This window comes from Urocitellus parryii, chromosome 2, assembly GCF_045843805.1.
Source record: "Urocitellus parryii isolate mUroPar1 chromosome 2, mUroPar1.hap1, whole genome shotgun sequence".
Lineage (NCBI taxonomy): Eukaryota > Metazoa > Chordata > Mammalia > Rodentia > Sciuridae > Urocitellus > Urocitellus parryii.
This window is the reverse complement of record NC_135532.1, coordinates 198668618-198682979: the sequence shown is the minus strand read 5'-3', so window position 1 is coordinate 198682979 and position 14362 is coordinate 198668618.

The following is a 14362-nucleotide window of genomic DNA, read 5'->3' as shown; positions in this document are numbered from 1 at the left end:
TGAACATATGAGGTTTAAAAAAAACTGATCATAATGATGAAAGATGAGGGAGAGGTAAAAGGGAAAGGGAATAATAATAATGACTTTTGAGAACTTATTATACAGCAGCTACTGTAATCTTAAGCACTTCTCAAATATTAAGCACTTAAATTGTCTCAATGATTTTACAAAGTCCATGCTGTTATTACACTCATTGTACAGATAAGGAAAGTAAGGCTCAGAGAAGTTTTTGAAGTTTTTTGAAGTTTTTTTGCTAGCGAGTCCTGAAGTTTAGTCCTATTTCAGGTATTATGGTGAATGGAAGTTTTTCTCCAGGATAAACATTTAAACTGATACCTAAACTGCTAAAAGGAACTAACTAGCCACGTATAGATGCTCAGAGCTGGAGGAACAACCAGGAGAGGAAATGGCTTGTGCTAAAACCCTGGAGCAATGAAGATTTTGGAGAGTTTAGTAACAGAATGAGGGTTAGTGTAACTGGAAGGGCATCGGTTTGGCCTGAGTAGAGCAAGGGCAGAATAGAGAAAGAGGAACGTTCTAGATTATTTAGAGGCAAGTAGTCCATGGAAAGTGATTGAATTTTGCTTGAAATCCAGTCAAAAGCCATGCATCCATGAATGAAGTACCCCAATGGCATGTAAAGAACACATTTGCTGGGTGGGGATTGGGGCTGTGCCGACAAGAGCGAAGACAGGAGGGCAATTTAGGAGGCAACTTTAGTGTTGTAGATGCAAGGAAAAAGACAGGAGTGGAAAAAAAAATTCCAGGAAATCCAGTACAGATCATATTCAGGAACCACTCTTGTAGAATCCATGTGAGTTTTACATGAATTTAAACTTCACTGCCGGGATGAGGATGGGAAGTGAAGGAAAGAGAAAGAAAGAAATCAAGAATGACTTTTACTTTCATATTTTTCAAACCTCACAGAATGAACCATTCATTCAGCTACGGACACTGGGTGATAATGAGTGTCAGTGTGCTCTCCCACTTTTAGGACAAATGTACAACTGTGGCGCAAGATATTGACAGTGGGGGAGGCTGTACATGTGTCAGGGCGGGGGTGCATAGAAATTCTACTTTTCACTTAATTTTACTGTAAGCTTAGAACTGCTCTAAGAAATAATCTATGATTTTTCTTTTAAATTTAAGAACAAAATGATACATTTTAGCTTGAGTATCTCCATCAAAGTCAACGCCATTGGCTGAGATGAGGGAGGCTGAGAGGTTAAGAATTAGAACAGTAAAAATGAAGTGCTCCCACTTTTGACATGTTAAGGTGAAGATACCTGCAGGATATTCAGGAGAATATGTCAAGAAAGCAAGTGCATGTGGCAGCTGGAGCTCAGAGGAAAGGACTGGACTGAGGATCTACATCTAGGAAACTTTAATACAAACACAGGATTTAAAATGACCCTGAAAGAAATTGGCAAAGTAGAGAAATCAGTGAATAGAGGAAAGCCCAGATCTAAGGCCTGAAGAACCCCTACAGCACTAGAAAAATGACCCAAACAAATATTTTATTTTAAAAAAAAGTTAAGTCTTAAGTATTTTACAAGAAAAAACAATCAGCAGAAAGACTGTGGCTTTCAGAGACACATTCAAGAATTTTAAAACAGAAAATATGATTCCCAAGGACAACGAAATTGGAGTAAGATAATACTTCTGTAATTTAATTAGCTTTAAAATAATCTATGATATATATTGAAAAATTGGAAACAATGCATACTTGGTCAAACATTTAAGTTTAATATTACAAATAACTACTTTTATAGGTTGCAATTTTTTATAGTGGCAATATGTTTAAAATTTCAGTTGCTTCAGTATAATATGGTAATTTAATATAGATTTCAATGATAAAATTATCTTTTAAAGTAACCAAAAAAAAAAAAAAAAAAAACAACTCCATGGTGAGAAAATGCACAGACACAAATGTCATCTGGTGTCTATCAAGCCTTAGGTTACAATTACTTCTTCAGAGTCAATTCTTTGTGGTTCTCCAGTTGATTAAAAATATTTCATTTATGCTACATATTATATAATTTTATGTGACTTCACTTTCTGCAACATATTTTTGAAATAGTTTTTAAAGCCTTTATACATTTATTTGAACTTTAATTTAATGAAAGGAAAAAAAAGATTGAATTTGGGTGAACATGTCTAATAATTATGAAAATCTCTTTTCTAGACTAGGCCATGATTTTATATATTTCCTTAGTGACTTTCATTAAATAGTGAAATTTTATATTCTAAATTAAAAAAAATTCCATAATACCAGAATGAAGATTACACCTCTTTTGGGGGGGGAGAGGGGTTGCTGGGAATCAAACCCAGGGCCTATACATGCAAGGCAAGCACTCTACCAACTGAGCTACATCCCCAGCCCAGTTTATACCCATTTGATTTTTTTTTAAATGGTACTGTGCATTGAACCTAGAGTTACTTTACTCCTGAGCTATATCACCAGTCATTTTTATTTTTTATTTTAAGACACGATCTTGTTAAACTGCTGAGGCTGTCCTTGAAGTCACAATCCTCTTGCCTTTGCCACCTGAGTTGTTAGGATTACCAGCATGCCCAGGTTAAAAAAAAATGTTTCATTTCTTTTTGATTTTTTAAAAATAAGCCTTATTGGAGTCTACCTGTTTCAAGAAGATACATTCTAAATACTTAGACAATATGAATTTCTATTTATGAGGCTGTTTATAGTTGAAATGCCAACTTTGAGGTGATAGGAAGAAAAAAAAATACATTTTAGGCTATCATTAGCTGTGGCTGCAGAAAAAGAAGACTTATAGGTAAGAGAGGGAAAATGACTCTATTGATTAAAAACAATGAACAGTAACCAAAAAATCCCTATTACATGGTGGAGTTTTATACTATGAAAGTGGTCAAAGCACTTACTGTCTACTCTCTTGTTCATTTGCTTTTCTACCTTTCCCAGTTTGGAATTTCTATGACCTAGTAAGGAGTTCAAGAAATGATGTTCAATGAAGAAAGTACCTTTAAGGGTACTCTGACAAGAAAACGGTTTTAAGTATCTGAAACTGTGAATAATCAATGGCATAATCTTACTAAGTTAAGTGCTAAAATTTAGTCAATTTTACTTGAAGCCCATAAGGAATATGTGAGGGGGATTTCAAAAGGAGAAAGTGGGCCCTTGGTACTTAAAACTTGAGCTTAGAATTGATAAGTCCTTCATTAACTGGAGGGTGGAGTTGTCTATTAGTTCCTGATTTCCTGTGAATTTTGTTTTCAATCTCTTATTAAAGTTTTCATTATAGTAGGGGTTTACAAAAGCAATGTGTAAAGATTCTTTCATGAAAAAAAGAATAGCACTGGCTTCAAGTTCCAGGAATATCATTGACCAGAAATGATTTTTTTAAAAAAATCTAATTAAAATTCTATCACTTTTAATAGTTGTTATACGTTATATTCCCTTACTTTTTGGTATGTTTTCAGGTAGAGAAAACTACTTGTGTATTTATTTTAATGCCATTTGATTAAAAGAGAATCAAAAACCCCAGGCAAAATTTTAATATAATATTTGAATAAATTGTAACATTTGCACTACAAACACAATTTCTATACCCCGACATGGAAAGGAAAAAAAGTCCCCACACCCCTAGAAGGAAAAGTCTCCACAAAGAGCATTTTTCAATAAAATTTGTATAGAACAATCACAAGAGTTAATTGGTAAAACCATAACTAATTCTTGAAATCATAGACCACCCAGCCATTTGCCTAGCCATAAAACTATTTATAAGATTTTCCTTTTGCTAGTAATTTTAGCTTAATGAGTTCCAAAAAAGTCTATGGGACAAAGAAGATAGTTCCCCAAGAGATTGTGAGCATACTGGGTACTCTAGAAAATAGAAATGCTGTGAGATGCTTTGTCCTTTCATTTTGACATTGTGCTTCAAGTAATCACAAATTCATATTTTAAAGGTATAAAGGGTAAAGTATTTTTAGTAAAGCACAAAAGTTAAAAATTATTGGAAAATTTCTCTCCAATAAAATTAAAAAAATGTCAGAAGTATGCAAAGTAGGAAGAAATGTGTTAGTTATTCATGCTTTCAGTTTTCAAATGTAGTTTGAACACACTGTTGGCTACTAATGGCTTAATTACATTTTCCCTAGCTGCAGTTTAATTTTGTAAATTTTGTATTTTTCCCTGTTCTTTCAAAGTTCTTTAAAAAATAAAATTTGGGTAAAGGAAAGTAGCCTTATTTATTTATTTTTTAGTAAAAGTAAGTTACTTAAGTTTATTCTCAAAATAGAAATTCCTACTTCATTTAAACTTATTAATGGAGTTGAATTTTCCTTTATCATAGATCCCTGAACAAAGTGAATGAATAGTATTGTGAATTAATATTGAATAATACTTAAATAATATTTACACCTGATTTTGTTTTGAATTCATTCATCTTCAATTTTTAAGAGGGAATATCCATTCTTAACTCTAAACTCCAGGAAGAGAAATGGCCTAAAGGAAAAGCAAAAGGTTAATGAAAAACTAGTGCAACAATAAGTCTCCCATCCCTTCCTTCTCCCCAAAAGTCTAGGTTCTCATTTCCTTATCTCTAAAAACATGTGATAGTGATCCAGGTTGTGGACAAGGGACAACCTTTTGATCTTTAGCTTAATAAGAATTAGTCATGACCTATTTGTCACAATCAAGGGTTTCCTATTAATTCTCTGGTTGAGTCAGTTTACAGAGAGTAAGGAATCACTATTAGATAAGTGGTAACCATAAATTTAAAACCAATAATTCCTTAGTATATTATTACAGTTAAATAATTTTTATTGTATTACTTTAAGAGCCCAATGTTAAGTATTAGTCTTCAAATTTCTAGTCTACCCACACACACAAAAAAGCAACTTCACTGAGGAGATAAATTTAGTCAGACAGAATTTTACTTTAAAACAGAATATACAAGGGCTAGGGATGTGGCTCAAGAGGTAGTATGCTCGCCTGGCATGCGTGTGGCCCGGGTTCAATCCTCAGCACCACATACAAACAAAGATGTTGTGTCCGAAAACTAAAAAAAAAACTGAAGCCCCATAGATTGATGCTCCTCAGATTTTCCTGATCAGAGATCCTGCTGAGAATATTACAAAAGCCTTTCTTTCCTTCAAAAGAACAAATATACTAATTTTTTTCTTACAATGTTAGTGTCTTTTTAAAAAGTCTACACAGTCCATTAAGAGACTTGCAACACTTGATTTTTGTGAATATCATAAAAGTTTCTGAATACTAATTGGAGAGAGAAAGAAAAATTTCCCCCCAAATTATTTTACAAGAGACACTGTAATATAAATTCCCCAGATTCAGCATGTGAACAAGATATTTCAAGAAGTCAGATTAACTCCTCCACATTCTTGCCTACCACAACAGTATAATGCATAAATAAATAAAGACGTAAAACTTGGAGTAATGCATTTTTATTTCATTTTTGGTTTCCAGTTTCGGTTTTGATCTGGTTGGCCTAAGAATCCATAGCTTACTTAGCACAATAGTTCTGGTCCCAAAGATTTAGGATTAGCATGAAATCATTCTAGTTATTTGGATTAACTGAAAAACTTTTTATTTGTCCCAATTTCAATTTTTAGCTCCTTGTAGAGATAGAAAAAAATGTTAAAGAAATATGAGGAATTTTTGAAATTTATAAGTACTCTTCAATTTTACAAGAAAATTGTTCTTCTAACATCTGATAATCTTTGTTCATTTTTTATGAAGATAGAGATCGTTCACTTTTTGAGCCACCATGTTAAAGGTGGCTTTTACTAAAGTAGACTAGGTTGCCCTGATGTGTACTCTATGGTTCCTTTCACTTTCCCTTTTCTGAAAATTATTGCATTTTAATACTCAGCCCTTTGTGTCTTCTCCAACAGTCTGTATGTGCTATTAGAAACACTGTGCTGCTCACCATGTTCAAAGTTGTTGTTACTGGGATAGACTAGGCTTTCCATACTCGAAAGCTCCCTTAAGTGTATATTCTGGGACTCTAGTGGGTGCTTAATTTATGCATATTTGTTTTAAGTCTCTTCCTTTATATGTATTCCTTACCATCCTAATTTGACTATTATTTAGCATGCACTTTTTCTTAAACTAAAACAATATTTCAGATGTTTCCATATAGAATTAACTTGGCATCATAGCTCAGAGATTAAAATGACAGGCTCTAAAGTAAACTAACTGGGGTCAAATTCCCACTAGCCATGTGAAATTGGACAAATACTTCCTTGTCCATTTCCTCACATGTAAAGTGGACATAAACAGAGAGCTTAGCAAAGTTTCATATATGCTTAATGTTTAATGCATATGTGTCACAATTTTAGTTTGGAAGTCTCAGTGTTGTAGTCAGATTTTTGCTACTATGACTAAATGACCCAACCAGCACAACTGTAGAGGAGGAAAAATTTATTTGGGGGCTCACAGTTTCAGAGGTCTTAGTCCTTAGACAGTAGGCTCAATATCTCAGGGCTGGAGGTAAGGAAGAATATCATAGCAGAAGAGTATGGTAGAGGGAAACAGTTCACATGGTGATCAAAAAGGAGAGAGAGAGAGAGAGAGAGAGAGAGAGAGAGACCATTCGTCAGATACAAACATTTATGCAAAGCCATGTCCCAATTACCACCTCCTCCAGCCACACCCTACCACCCTACCGCTTCAGTTACCATTCAGTTAATCCCTATCAGGGGATTAAATCCCTGATTTTGGGGGTTAAGACTCTTACAACTCAGTCATTTCTCCTCTAAACCTTCTTGCATTCTCCAATATGTGAGATTTTGGGAGACACCTCACATCCAAACCACAACATTCATCATCAAAAATAAGTAAAGCCACTCTCAAGACATTAAAAGGCAACAACTGCACATTAAAAGGCAAAAGAAAATGAGCACAAGAAACAAGCTAAGAAATACAGCTCTACAGCCTTCAATAACCTCTGAAGTTCTCATTACTTAACAGGATGACAATATGCTCATAATAAGACAGAATTATGAAGAACACATTGATTTTACTCCTTGTGATCAGCTTTGAAAAGAAGGGAATCATTAACACAGGACAATTTTTGGCAACATATCCAATAAATTTTCTTCAAATAAGGAATAAGAGAAAAAAGTTTTCAGAAAAAAAGTTACAGTGAAGTACCAAAAACATCAAATCAATAACAGATAGATGAAGTGTCAGATTTGCAAACAATTGCGTGGCACAGCACTCACTCAGGAAAAGGCAAGGCATGCTCCAGGAAATAGCCAAGAGTTCTGTGACAGTTGTCAGGCAGAGTTCATTACACAACTGTGGCGGAGGTGGGGTTTTTCTGATAGGATCTTGATATATCACACAAGTCAGGTAAAGAAGTTCTGATCTGAGAGGTAGCAAGAAGTTCATAGACTGTTTAAATGGGGAAGTAAGGCATCATACTCAGAGGTTTCAGGAGCTTCTGACTATTCCTCATGAAGAAAATCACATTAAACCTTAAAATTCTGGTAACCAATATTACATTTTGAAATAGCTATGCAATAGAGGTGGGGAAAGAAAGCAAGAAATGGCAGTACACTTCTGTTTTAGATTAGAAGAGAAGCGCTAAGTGGTGTTTTGTGTGTTCCTATGAATGTGTGTACTAGAAGCCAAGAATGACAGTTTTACTTCTTGATGCAAAGGATTAAGTGAAGTATTTATGAAAAGTAAAATAAAGAGTTTGTGAAAATAAACCTTGGTTGTTATTTCCCTTCGAATGAGCTGTTTCCCTCCATGTAATCATCTTTCCCCCACTTTTCTTTTTTGTTCACAACCTCATGTGGTTTTTGCCCAATTCATAATTGTCTCTCATTTTGTACACCCTTTGTTCAGTCTCCTTCCCTCACTTGGTTTCTCCCCTTTCAATTTTATGACTATGAGGCAAAAAGTGGACTCACTATATCTTTTAACCCATTAAACACTTACAGGGTCCCATAAATATAAAAATTTAATTTTTTTCTTTTTTTCTTAAGTTATCTCAATGATACCTTTTAAAAATCAAAATATTTTAAAATAATACATAATTTAAGCAGCATATATTTCTTCTCAAGGGAAGATTAAAATTAATAGTAATTGCTGTTTCCTTTATTAGCAATTATGCAGCTTTGAATGGATAGCCTCTGCTATCTTATTGACTAATTTAATTATGTTTCAGAAATATTTAATAGTATGTTCATTCATGCAATTATACTTTATATTCATTTAATAAATGAGTTTTGACCACTTACTCAACAAGTAGTACTATGCTAGTCAAGTTAATTATAATTCTTGTTCTCATGGAGCTTAAAATTTATTGGGGGAAAACAGACCATTAAACAATTATAATGCAATGCATTGAGCACCAAGCAATTAAAATATAGCTCAGAATCTTCTAACCACATCTGCATATAAACCTCTCCACCTCTACCAAAACCCTCCAAAATGAAGGGACCACAGTTGAACATCTAGATGACTAAAACACTAATTCAGATCTCTGTTGTAATATTCCTTGAAGAGAAAATAGTGAAATTAAGAAAACTTCCTAGCAGCTCTGTGTTGTGATCTCTCCTTGTCTCCAAGATTTCTCGCTTGTAGGAGGTATTTAAGTTCTCTTGTCCACTTTGTGAAGTCCTGTTCCTTTCCTTTCTGTGTGTAGTCAGTTCACATCTACCCAATTCTTCTTCAGTAGAATTTTTTTTAATTCAGTCGTTTTTTTTTGTTTGTTTATTTGTTTGTTTTAACTCTCTGCTTGTATTTCCCAACATGTACCATAATCTTCCCTTGGAAAGGAAGCCACCTTCCATTTTACCACCTCCTCTTTGCAATCTACCTGATTAGTTAAATCCCTTCTATAATAGGGGACATATAAGGTGCCATAGCAATGCCTTCCTTGGCACTTATCAACTTTTGGACCTTGAAGGAGATGAGAGAAGAAGTAGTTGTCCAGAAGCAGAGAAGTCAGGAGCCAAAGAGAGAAAGAAAACACTTTCTAGGCAGAGGATGCATCCTAAAGGAATAACAGGGAAAGAGACCATTGACTCCCTGTGGGCTTGGAGAGCTAAGTAGATGCTTAATTATAGCATATTTAGGAATTTTTTTCTTAGTAGGGAATTTGTCCTTGCCATGGTCTGAATGAGTCCCTTAAATACATATTTTGAAATTTAATTCCAATGTGACAGTACTAAGAGGTAGCACTTTAAGATGCGATTAAGCTATAAGGGCAGAGACTTCAATGAATACGAGCCTTTTTAAATAGTCTTCAGGTAGTGAGTTTGCTCCCATCTATGCCTTGTGATGTGTGTGGATACAGCATGCCTTCTGTTTTAGTCAGCATTTATGCTACTGTAACCAAATGACCAACAAGAACAATTTTAGGAGAATAAGTTTATTTTGAGGTTCACAGTTTTGGAGGACTCAGTCCATAGACAGCTGGCTCCATTCCTTGGGGATCAAGGTGAGGCAGAACATCATAGTGGAAGTGTGTGGCCCAAGAAGGTGGATCAGAACATCACACTTGGAAGCCGAGTGCTTTCCTCACCAAGACACAAATATAACCCAAAGACCTGCCTCTAGGGACCCACCTCCTCCTGCTAACCCCTGCCTGCCTATAGTCATTACCCACCCAGTTAAACCCTATCAAGAAATTAATGCACTGAATAGGTCTAAACTCTTATATCCCAATCATTTAACCTCTAAACTTTCTTGCATTGTCTCACACATGAGTTTTTGGGGGATACCTCCTATCTAAACATAATACCCTCCTTCCAGAGGATACAGAATCAGGTCACCATCTTGGAAGCAAAGAGCAGTCTTCACCAGACTCAAGTCTACCAAATCTTGATCTTAGACTTCTCAGCCCCCGTTACTGTGAGAAATGCACTTATGTTACTTATAAATTTCCCAGTCTCAAGCGTTATATTATAGTAGCATGAGCAGACCAAGACAGTCCTTATAATATTTCCATTTTTATTTGTGTTAATTCCTATATTTCTATTAATTCCTATATGTTTATTTGCCCTCTAGATGGAAAGGGCTGAGCAGTAGAGCCCGTAAAGGGTTGGTTCACTATTTTATCCCTAGTAGCTCTGGTTCGTGTGACCTATAAGAGCTCAGTAAATATTAGCAAAGTATGAGTTGATGGTGGATTTCATCTTTATGTATATCTGATAGGAAAAAACAAATGGGCAAAATAATTGAAGCTATTACAAATTTTGAGAGAAAGAATATTGGGAATAGAGGGACAAAGAAGAAAATGAGCCTTGGATGAGAGGAAAATGTCAAAATAGCAACATAACTGTTAAGGATAATATTAGTGCAATCCAGAACAAGGGCATAGAAATAGATTGAAAAACTGAAGTGAATGGAGATGATGAAGACAGTGAACATACAGATCAGGATGACTTTAGGTCTCCCTGCCAGGAGCTTGGGTGGTGGAGGCTGTGAATCACATGCCAAAGAGGTGCCTACATGAAAATGATAATACAAGGAGACAGACACACAGCAGGTCAACACGTAGAATAAGGAAGCTGACCAACTGCCAGACCTTAGGGGCATAAGTGCTAGGGAGAAAGGCCACGTGTTGAGAGAACTGAAGGAGAAGCCACCCTGTCAGGGATGCACCAAGAAGTCAGGAAGATGATGAGGAATTCAGAGAAGTAGCTGAGATTGTATGCAAGTGGGTTAAACCTTGTCCCAAGAGATAACGTTAAAATGTTTGAGAGAGAGAAGGACTGGAATTAAGAGAACTGAGATATAAGAGCAAAACACAGGCTAGATAATTTTGGAATTGACTCAAAATAAGAGAGCACTTCCCTGCCTACTCTTACCAAATGATCAGGAAGAGAGTGCACCAGGTGGTGAGGTCTTTCAGATTGCTGCCAGGCCTGGCTGTAGGCACTTCCAAGGAAATCCCTAGGATTCACTTAAGGAGCCTCTGATTCATCTAGAAGGAGTCAAATATGGTTGCAGTGGGTTAACTCTGAGATGTGAAACAGGACAGTTTCCTTAGAGCTTACACAAACTGGTGCTCATGTGTTGAGCTTGGTGGCCAGTGTCACTAACCCTCCACATCTTAATCTATGGACCCCAAGGACACAGCCAAAGCCACTCCAGCTTCTAAAGCTGTGTGCTTCCCTTTTGTAGCAAGAGAAACACTTTGACACAATGAGCTTTATAATATTTTTCAGGTCTTCTAAACTGATTGGTTCACTCATTTTTCAGAAATAGATTATATGTACCATGAAGATTAGACATCTGAGTAAATTTGACAAAAAAAAATTCTCTTCCTATAGTTAAAATATTTGGGAAGTGGTTTTTAAAAGGAACCTCTCAAAATTTGGAAAAGTCTTCAAATTTCAAGTCTAAATATGTGAGACATTTTAAAATTTGTATTTTGAGGCACTTCAGGATGTTATAGTTTTTACACACATTCTTTCTAATAGGATTCTAGTAGGATTCTCCAGAGGGGGGAAAAACAATAGAATATGTGTGTGTGTGTGTATGTATCTGTGTGTATGCACATGCATACATATGGCTATGTGAGAGGGGATTCATTATGGGAACTGGCTCACATGACAATGGAGGCTGAAATGTGCTATGGTATGGAAAAGCAGGCAAGCTGCTTGTGTAGCTCAGTTCAAGTTCAAAGACCTGAGAACCTTGGAAACTGCTGTAAATCCCTCCTAGAGTCCAAAAGATCAAGAACCTGAAGTTCTAATGTCCAAGGGCAGGAGAAGATGAATGTCCCAGCTCAGCAGGGAGAGAATCTACACTTCCTCTGCTTTCTTGTTCTGCACTACAGAGGACTGCATTCTGAAAAGGCACATATTCCCTAGTATACTGATTTCTCATACCAATCTCTTCTGGAAACACCCCCACAGATCATACCCAGAAGAAATGCTTTTCTAGCTTTCTGGGGATCCCTTAAGGCAGTCAGGTTAACACCTAAAATGAACGATCCCAAGGAGGATTATGGAGGGCTCTCCACTTGCCTACATTTCCATAAGTTAATGCAATTTGGTTGGATATAAAACTTTCCAAAATATTTCTCTGTTGAGAAAGACTTGCTGCCTGGATGACAGTATGCAGCAGCTGGCCTTAATGCATTACTTACATAGATTATGCATCGCTGCCTCCTTACTATGCTTGCCCAGTACTGAATGTTACCATGATGAATTAAATGGGCGTCTTTCTTTATTCCAAGTCAGTGCCAGAGATCAAAAACTGCGAGAGTCCTTTCCACAAGAATGGTTCCCAGAATAGGATGAGTTATAGTTATTCTCGCCAGAGATGCCTTGTTGTGCTCTATCACTTCCTACAATCCAATAGCTTGAAATTGTGCCAAACTAATTAGCTAGTTCAGTGGCTGTTATATTAACAGCCCAAAGAAGCCAAAAGAGGTCATCCTCAGTACGCAAGTTCAGCTTTATCACTTATCTCACCAATCGGAAAGTGGCAAAGGCAGCTCAACAATAAAACTCAATCTAATATATCATGGAAAAACTTGGACAGTGTTTTTAAAATATTTTCCATTATTTAATTCATAAATTTCATATATAAAACACCCCTACCCTGAAAGGAAAATAATATCTATCAACTATGGCATTTTACAATTGGCTTTTACCAACTTGATAAACATAAGTGGATTTATAATATTTGTAAAGTACACAGTGCTTTGGGGGAGAAAAAACCTTATGAAGCAGAATAGACTGCAATTTTCTTTCTGTCTTAATATGAGCATTATCAATCCCTGCCTAAAATCCACCTCTGAACCTTGCACCCTTGAGGACCATGCTTTCAACACATGAGCTTTTGGAAGGACATTCCATATCCCAACCTCAATTCTACTTTTTAAATTCTCTTTTATTTTGCAATACACACATATGTATTATATATGTATATATTATATATGTATATGAACACATATATACATAATGAAATAGTTGTATTTCTCAACTTGAAAATAGTTGTAATGTTAATAATCTTCTGATAAAGAAAATGTACATTTAGAAAAGGCAAACTCTAGATATACAGTACTTTTAAATTTTCTACTTTATTATTAGTTTGTATTGTGTTCTATTTTAATTTATGAATATTTCCAGTTGCTAACTGTCTGTAAGTATACTAATAGCAACTGCTTCCTAGTATTTATTATGCGCCAACTCCTAGTCCAAAAACTTTAGGTTTTTTAATTCATTTAGTGATAACAATTCTGAGAGGAGCACTGTTAAATTCCCCATTTGGTAAACATGGAACCTGAGGTCATAGAGGTTATATTCCTTGAACACCTAATAGGGCTGGAATATAGGATTTGAATCCATATAGTCTGGCTTGGGTAAAAGTAACTGTTTTCACTACCTTTATATCTGAGAATACATACCCAGAGAGTGAGTCATATTTATTTGTTGATTTTTTTTCTGAAACTTCATGCTTTTCAAATAAACTCTCAGCTTTCCACTGTCCAGCTGCTCCACAGACCACTGATTAAGAAGCACATGGTTGCCTAATTCATTATGGGTCAAGAGTTTTATCTAATTACTCTAGACTGGTTATTCACATCTTTAATTCTGTTCAATGCCTTGATTTAGCTGTATGATGCAGGTCAGTATTAATGACTTAAGTTTATGAGCAGTAACCAATGTTACTATTGCAGACTTTTATCTAGACCCTCATTATACAGACTTTAGTAGTCAAGGAAAAGGTAATGTTTGCTCTTGACACTCCCTTTTTTTTATCCCAATTACCCCTAGATACTTTCTGTTGAACTGAACACAATTTTAAATGGGTCTCTATCTTTAATCTGCCATTAGAAATCATTAACACCTTCCTCTTGCTGGGTCAATGCATCTAGTCACCAACTTGGAGACCATAGATAAAATAAACCTTTATGTTCTATTTGTTTTGGTTGAACTTGTTACCCTCTAGCTGTACTATCATATAAAGTGAGAGAATAAAATGACTTTTTTGTGAGTCACAAAGCTACACTCAGAGATATGATAGAGATCTTCCAATTAAAGTCAACATTGCCTATTGCAATTTACACCTACTGATATGTTAACGGCTAATTGAAGGGCATAGCTTGTCACTTTCCACTTTAGGCCAGGTTTTCAATTGTCACAAGGGAGAAGCACAATATTTATTATTGCCTTTCTTCTGTTTTATGTTCTTCCACAGGGCTGCGACTCATTTTATATTTAGATGTGTGAAATCATTTTTCCTGTTTGCTCCTAGAAATCTGCTTCTGTTTATTCTTTACATTGACAAAGTAAATATAGCTGGAAAAAGTGTACTGGTACTGACAGTACAAAGTAAAAACTTAAATTACATACTCTGATTTTCTCATTGGTAGAAGAGTCATGCTAG